An 8,989-nucleotide genomic window follows, 5' to 3' on the forward strand; every position below is an offset into this window, starting at 1 on the left:
TGTAATCGAATAGCATTGTTTCTTTTCTTTCCTTTCTGTTTCTTCTCCTTCCTATTTTCTTTCCCATTTTTACTATAGAAATTTGAATGATTTCTAGAATTTATCTAAAGATTTTCTTATTAAGTTTTCAGAATTGTCTTTGCTTATTTTGTCCAAAAGTTAGTGCAAAGAATATGTTATAGAGCTTCCTGTTTTGCTAATATGATACTGACCATGTCTCACATCAATTTTAAAAAGTAATATTGAGATCACTTTTGATATGGGAAAGGTTGAGTTTCCTATTTTGTTTATGATTTCCTTAACCTTATGTACGACGGAATAATATATCATAATTTCAGTTGTACTAGCAATGGAATATATCATGTGGGAATATGCAACATTCTCAAACAAAGCTCATTATCTTAAGGAAAAGCGAGACTTCATTCTTTTATTTCATGTCACCTCACTATCAGTTATGCTATGCTTTGATCATCACCCTTCTACATTTTTTTTCATTTTCAAACTATTTGTGATGATTTCATATGTAGGTTTGGATTGACCAATATGTTCATGATAAAAGCTTAAGACCTAACCTAAAATTCATACTTATTGTTAAAATTACAAGCTTTTATTTTAAATAAGACCTCTTAAACCTTGACAGATCAGTATTTTCAGTGCAGAAGCATCAGCAAAACAGAAGTCAATAACAATAAAAAATAGTCTTAAAATCAAAATGAAAACGACACGCAGAAGTTAGGAAAGAAATGAATATAAGATGCAAAAGGGAGAAATGACCGTTTAGTGAACAAGTGGTCACCTACCTTTTGTTCCCACTTGTAAGTTTCAGATGTCAACTGAGATTCTCTCTCTTCACACAGACGGACTCTACTGGGGATTAGAATTCAGCTGTGCTTTGACAAGTGCATGTGAAAAGCTCAAGCGATGGGAAAAGGCTGAGCCCTTGACACCAAGCTGGACATAGCTAGGGGAACAGCACAAAACACTGCCTTACCCTGAGGGACCTGTGCTGAGAAAAATGGGAAATGTGCAGCACGGGACAGAGAAAGAAAGCGACTTTATAACAGGGAACACGTCCACCTGCGTGTATACTAGTTAATAAGACTCTGAACTAAAAATTAAATATTATTTTTGTGTGCCCAGGAATAAGCCTGGATTATGAGGCTGTGATTCTGAATGAATTTAATGACAAGGTACTAAGGAAGGAGTATTAGGATGAGTTTTATTCAGCTTTCTTTCTATCATGTCTGGTTGCTCAGTGGGCTGGTGAACACTTTTAGTCCGCCCTACTACTTATGTTATGTCAGGCTAACAGAAGCTTAACATGGGGTGTCCTAATAATAACCTCTGGCTGTGAGAGGGACTGGTTCACAGATCTGTGACTTCTTACGTACTTTTCTGGATTTCAATATTAAATTTATTCTTTCCAATCACCCTACAATGTTTACATAACCTCCCTAGTTTTGGAAATTACTTGTGAATTGAAATGAAATTGAGGAGTGTAGCGAGGCTGTTAAACAGATAAATCAATAGTAATATAAGCCACGATTAGAGGGGAAAGCCTTTCAATTTGCCATGATTTAATGGAGTTGTATCCAAAAAAGGAGAAAAACCTACCGAGAGCAGATAACACATTTTAACTGTCATAATGGAACAAATAAAATAAGAAGATGAAAGACGAAGCAAGTGCAAAGAAAAACTTCATACTAAGGAACCTGCATGTACTTTATATGTGTTTTTGTATGTGTGCTTTGCTGTTCCCACATCGCTTGAGTGCTGTCGAGTGAGCATGCTTAGAAGGAGAGGGAAGATTATTTTTGATGCTATTATCTGAAGCCTACACCTCATCCAACTGGTTCACTAGTTTTATTCTCCTTGGAGGTGCAGATAACGACTCTGGTCAAAGACAGTGACTCAGCTACGTGAATTTGCATCTGCTTTGGAGGGGGAAATCACAGCTGCACGTGTGCCTAGGCTGTTCGGGTCTCTGCAGCATCAAGTCCATCAGGACTAGCACGGAGAAGAAGGGCAGGAGAAACCACAGACACAGAAAAGGGAAGTGAGTGCGCACGTGCATGAAGGAAACTCTCAAACCCAAAGGCATCGCCTGGGTCCCCAGCTGAGCATCTTGAGAAGCAGCTGAAGCCTCCCCCCGAGGGCATTTGCAGGTTTATGTAACAAGAGTGTATCACTGTGAGAGGCAAATTATCATCTTGCTGACAGAAATAATAGGCAGCATCCTCAGGTTTCAGGTCATCAATTGTCAGGGTAAAATCTGTTCCATATCCACTGCCACTGAACCGGGAAGGGATCCCAGAGATGAGAGTAGTAGCTGCTTTAATAAGGAGCTTAGGAGCTTCTCCTGGTTTCTGTTGATACCACTGCATATCATCATCAATGTTTGTGCTGGCCCTGCAGGTGATGATAGCTTTGTCTCCTACAGCCATTGACAGCAGCGCTGGAGATTGTGTGAGTATAGTTTCCGCCAGGGAATCTGCTAGAGGAGGAAATAGGAAAAAATAAGTTATATGTTTTATATTTGGAGAACATGGAAAAATTCATTGCTTATGAATATGTCATATTTGGTGGAATTTCTGAGGAGTTGAAGCCATGAATACAAAGAAATATTTCCCTACCAGAAGCCAAGAGGAGTAAGAAACTGAGGAGCTGAGTCTGGGACTCCGTGACCCTGACTCGGAGCTTCAGGTGACAATCAGTTTCCCAAGCCCTTGTAAATGTGCGTTCCATGGCTTCAGCGGTGTTCAGGAGGTAATATATGGGGGAATATGCAAATTATGATATACATAGCGGTGGGACAGGGAGGCAGTGCCGCAGTGGCTGGCCGTAAATGTGATCACCGAGCATTGCATGAGCTCGTCTTCACAGCTGTTCTCACTGTCAGCTAAATTGGAAACCAGTGAGCCATTACCATCTTTTCATTTGCTTGCTTTTCTGCACCTGCTCTCACTGGACTGTAGATTTCACTCATCCATCTTCTGCCGGTTGTCTTTTCTGTCTAATGCAGGAGGGCCAGACACCGTGGAGATATTCCTCTACTGTCCAGTGTTGATCCTAGTAACCAGGACCTTATTCTGCCCATCATGATGGAATCCAGATCCGAGAGACACTCTTCATCCTTCTTCTCAGCCACACACTCAGTTCCTGATTTCTCAGCTCTAGTTTTAGCTCACGTTAACGGAAATTTCACTTGCTGAATATTTATTGTATTAAACTAGAACCCCAAAGCTCCAGGAATTTTTAATGTGTTCACATTTTGATTTGACAAGATTCAGTTAAGTTCTTTTGCATGGATTGGGAATGATTACCTGAAGTGACTTTCTTTTTCATACATTTACATGCAGAATTTGAAAATGGAAATTTAGAATTACAACTACATATTAAAGTAAATGAGAAAAGTAAGAAATTATGTTAAGAGTCCTTTTTGATGGCAATGTAAGTTGTTTATTTAAGTAATACTATTCTACCCACCAAGAGACTTTTTAAGTAAAAGAGAGTAATAATGAAATCCTAGAAAACCAAAATACAGTGAAGAAAAGAGAGAGAGAATATGTAGATATATCTACATATACATAAAATACACATAGACATACCTTATACTTGAATCAATATATAATGAAATAAACAAAATCTCTAAATTAATGTTTATAAGCAGAAGTAGCAAAGTTTCTGACAAAACAGTATGTAGGAGCAAATCACTGTAAATAGGAAAGTAGAAAAGAAAAACATCTATCATAAAGATACCTCAACAATGGAAATTAATAGAAATGTGAAAAATAAGGGTATTATTCAGTTATTCACAAAAATATTCAAACAGTAAGTGTGTGGAGAAAATGGAATTAACAGAGTTAAATAACAATTGTCTGTAGCATACTATTCCATGAATTAATTTACAAAATTGTACCAAATGATACTACATATATGAAAATATGCTTAGCAGTAATAATAACTGCAGACAGGCTATTATTCACAAAAGTAAACTTGGGTGGTTTATCGGGCTGACATCAAAAGCACTACAAGGGGCTGGGGATTTAGCTCAGCGGCAAAAGCGCCTGCCTGGCAAGTGCAAGGTCGTGAGTTCGGTTCCCGGTACCGGAGAAAAACCAAAAAAAAAAAAAAAAAAAAAAAAAAGCACTACAAAAGGAAAACTGAGTAGTTTGTGCTTCATCAAAGTGCCATATTTAGGTCTGATGTAGACTTCAGTAAGTGAATGCTGTGATGAATTACACACTAAATAACACTTCATGTGAATCATGTGTTCAACAAAGAATTCATAAGCACAATGTTTAGGGAATGCTCAAAATTCAGTAATAAAAATCAACACCCACCATCACCAACACCAACAAAAATAACCTAATTTAAGCAAAGGTGAGTGTACACAAAAACAATTAACTGAAGAAAGCATAGAGAAGACACAGACACTATTAAAATGTTAAATATTAAAAAACTATGGAAAAAGCCATGTTAAATGTACAGTTACCTGTAAGAGTAACTAAAACTGGAAAGCATAACCACAAAATTCACTTATAGATTCAGCACAACTGGATCTGCAATATGATGTAGCAATTAGAAATGATAATGTGACAAATGTTTTCATAATTGAAAGTATGCTTTCAAACTTTTTCAGCAAAGAATTTTTGAACATGTGTCTTAGAGAATGAAGGACTATATTCACATAAAAATATATATAATAGTTCCTAGAAGTTTTAGCTTTAATAACTAAAACTGGTACACTAATCAAATGTTGCTCAGGTAAACAGTTAAATAAATTGTGGCACACAGATGCTGTGGAATACTGCTGAGAAAAAGAAAAGGGCAAAGTATTTATATATACAATTTGGTTGAACCTCAAGAAGTTGCTTGGAGATAAATAAGCCAATCTCAAAAGGGTACATATTGCACAAGACCCTTCATGAAGTGCTTGTCAGGGGTAAATGTTGGGGATGACTGAATGGGTGTGACTATGAAAAGAAACAGCAGGTAGTCTTGTGAGGCTGGCAGATTTGAATATCTTGATTATAATGTTGATAAGACAAAGGTGCTACCTGAACATGTACAAAGAGCAACACCTCTCTCATGCATGCCAAGTACATACACAGATAGAAAGGGTGCATGAATATGTTGTGAAAACTATGAAAACTTCCTGGAAAAGATCAATATCAGTTTCTAGGTTTTCATATTGTACTACAGCTATGCAAGATACCATCATTGGCAAGGTTAAGTCAAGGATGCATATGACTTTTTGTGCATTATTTTTTAACTTCCAGTTAGTATAGATCTGGAAATCAATTGCAAGAAAAATTGCAGGCTCTATTCCTTAAAAGCCCTGAAGAAATAAATCACAGGGTCTCAAGTATTTGGCAAATTTTAATGCTTTTATCTCTCACTCCACTGATGAATATAAAAACTTTTATAGGGCTGGGGATTTAGCTCAGCGGCAAAAGCGCCTGCCTGGCAAGCGCAAGGTCGTGAGTTCGGTTCCCGGTACCGGAGAAAAACCAAAAAAAAAAAAACAAAAAACAAAAAAAACTCTTATAGACTGTGGTAAACTCTCTTGTATTAATAGAGTAAAATTAAAACAAATTCATTTGATAAAATACCATAAACAATGAAAATTTTCATTTGAAACAGGTACAACCTTAATGACTTCAAAGAGAGATATTTTGGTATTTTTATAAGATGAAAACTTATGCAGATACTAAAAAGTAGAGTTAATTTTATATTATTAATATGAAACTGAATTGTATAACATTTTCTATAAAAAACAGGATTCCAAAAAAGTTATTAGATTATTTATTACTTGACATCTGCAAAATAGATGTCATTTATTACTTGACATTGCTGTTATTTATTGCTTGACATTGTCAAAACAATATAGATGATTCTTAGTAGAAGAGCTTATTTGAAGTATGAACTTATATAATCTGTACTTTTTAACGTATATATAATATAATTATATTATATGTTCTATATAATTATATTATATGTTCTATATAATTATATATAATATATTTAATATATATAATCTGTACTTTTAAATGTAATGAATAATTGTGAAAGTTTTCTTATTAGTAGAATCACAAATTGCTTAAACCAGAAATGAGGGTATAACTGCACAGGGTGAAAACCAGCATGGGAACTCAATATCAGTGGAAATATGAGTACTGGAACCACTGGATGTGTTTGTAGAGCTAAATGCTTGTCTTTCGGGGCTGGGGATTTAGCTCAGCGGGAAAAGCGCCTGCCTGGCATGCGCAAGGTTGTGAGTTCGGTTCCCGGTACCGGAGAAAAACCAAAAAATAAAAATAAAAAAAATAAAAAATAACTGCTTGTCTTTCATGTTTAGAATATAACCATTTAACACATACAGTCTAACATACTAATAAGTTTAATATAAGAAATAGAGATTAACCACATTATTTAGAATTGAGTTATGCATCAAGGGAAGCACTAAAAATTTCCATTGTCTAAAAAATTGGATGGAATCCAGAGTTTAAACTGAGTTCCAAAGAGCCAATAGAAAGACAAAGATGCACTCCTCTCCCCCAAATGAGCAAGTTCCTTGAACAAATTTCTTTTCAGATCACGGGCATATCTAAAACAATAGCCACTCCAACGGGCTGGATAAACTGACGGTGGTTATTCAAATAATCACATCCTACACATCAGTGAAAATAATATATTCACTGGAAATGGCTTTGTGGAGAGCTCCTGGATTTCTGATGATTCGAGTGATTAGATTTTCTTCCAAAATCTGTAGCATCCCATGACACCTTTATAGAAAGGCGATCTCCATTCAGTGTCTTAATGAGCTGCAGAGAACAGTGAGTGAGTGATGCATGACGCTTGTCGGTTCACATTAAGCTCTGGACTGACCTGTTTCTGCCAAGGGTGAATTCAGTCCTTTATAACTGCACCTGCTAATGTAGAACCAATCTCCCATGCTTGCAAAGATAATGTAGGTGATATCTCAGGACCTTCCACAGTTGTAAATATATATTCACCTAAGAGAAATATCACAGTGGATAAGGGGAGGGGGAAAGGACCATCTTTCCCTAAGGCTTTGATCACAATCCTGTAACTTTACATATTTCTTCCTCTGAAATAACATGGCACTCAGTTGTTTTTACAGTGTTTTGAAGGATGGAAAAATTTAGACCAAGGGAAGAATAGTCAGTACATAAACAAACACATGCCTGAGTGATGCTCAGGGAAAACTGTTAAGTAGATAACCCAGTCTCCAGCTTCCTGGGTGCTTCCCAAGGGGAAAAAATCATATCATCCGCAGAATCACCTCCTTACACTGGTCTGGTAGAAGGTAAGAGCTCCTTCAATGATGTTGGATTATCACACATTTACCCGGCATCTAGTTGTGTGTCAAAATCTTCTGGCAAATTATTAAAATATTAAAATAATATCTTAATAAATTATGTTTTAATTTGCAGCATGCAACTTTACTACCTAGTGAACTGATTGTGGACCCTGAGAACCCACAATAAGTGTGTCACTCTGAGCCCTGCACCACTACCCAGCCTGAGGGGAATGAGGGGAAGGATCCACTCTGACCCTTAGGGACCATGCAATTGACTCTGGGAGCGGGCAGAGGGTCAGATCTAAAATCACACCCAGTCTCCCGCTGCCCACTCCCGGTCCCTCCTGTATGGGACACGTCCAGTGTGTTTCTTCCTTCCACTGGAGGGAGACTTCACTGTGTTCTGTTCCCTCCTCTGCATTCAGGAGGCCACTTCCACCTTTGCACACGGGGCCGCAGCATCTTCAGCGTTGCCGCCCTTGACTCCTTCACATCCTTTCTATTCCTGCCCCAAGATTCTGGCTCCACACCAAGGCTCTTCAAGGAGGGCCATGTTGTCAGGCTGTGACTATGGAAGATCACAGAGTAAGACTGCAAACATTCTGGGAATGGCATGTGGGGAAGACATGGTCCATTGGCAACAGGGTCCCAGGAAAAATATGAGTGCCGAGAAAGGGTCAGCGACCTCTCAGGGACTCTGTTGATCAGGGGACAGTGCCACTTACATTTCTCCAGTGTTTCTAAGATCACAGCTCTCTGTTCTTTTTTATCATGGAATTTGTCTGCCACCTATGGGAAGATTTGTGACATAGCAACTTACCGGGTTTTTAGTTGGGGCTCCCTTGAGCCAGTTTTTGTACCAAATTTCGTGAATCTAATCCTATTCCATCCATTGCTAGGTTTGAGTCTATCGAAAATTCAACTGATTTTTCTTAACAAATAGCCCAACTTATCGAGGACAAAACATAATCAGTTAAGCAGGATTTATGAAAAATTAGTAATCTCAACACATTTAAATTTATAGGTTTTAAGTTCCACGTGAGAGCTCCAATGAGCAGTTTTGGCAAACAGCTCAGCACCCTGAGCAACCCAGCAGGGTGAAGTGGTAGGTGTTAGGAGGAGGCCAGTTGTTCCTATTCTAGATCCATGAACTCAGCCATCCCAGAAACCCTCCCTTGCAGCTCTGCTGTGAGATCCCCAGCTGCTCAGGCTGGGAGAGCTCCCACGCTCAGCGCTAGTGCTGTAGATGCACTGGGTAAGGAGGCAGCAGAGGTCCCAGAGGGACGATGGCTCCTGCAGAGGCTGTTCCCACCCTGCCCTTTGTGGCCTCCATCAACAACAAACACGGAGCCACATTCTTTTTTATTTTAGGGAGAATAAAAAGTACAAAATGCAATAAAAATGATAATTTCAAAAAAATACAATAGAAAATTAACATTCTTTAATATATCAATAATGTCTGGTTATCTAAGGAACCACAAATCTTTCCTTTATAAAGAACACCAATTCATCTCTCCCCAGTGATGCAGAAACCAAATCCTTTCAGTGCAGCAACTCCCTTTCCTCACGGGTCACAAATGTAACTCAAAGCCTTAACTGAAATGGGACCAGAAAATAGACAGACACAATCATAACAACATCAGATATTCTCCTCTCTCCTAT

This window comes from Chinchilla lanigera, unplaced genomic scaffold (genome assembly GCF_000276665.1).
Source record: "Chinchilla lanigera isolate Chin_1 unplaced genomic scaffold, ChiLan1.0 scaffold00069, whole genome shotgun sequence".
Classification (NCBI taxonomy): Eukaryota; Metazoa; Chordata; class Mammalia; order Rodentia; family Chinchillidae; genus Chinchilla; species Chinchilla lanigera.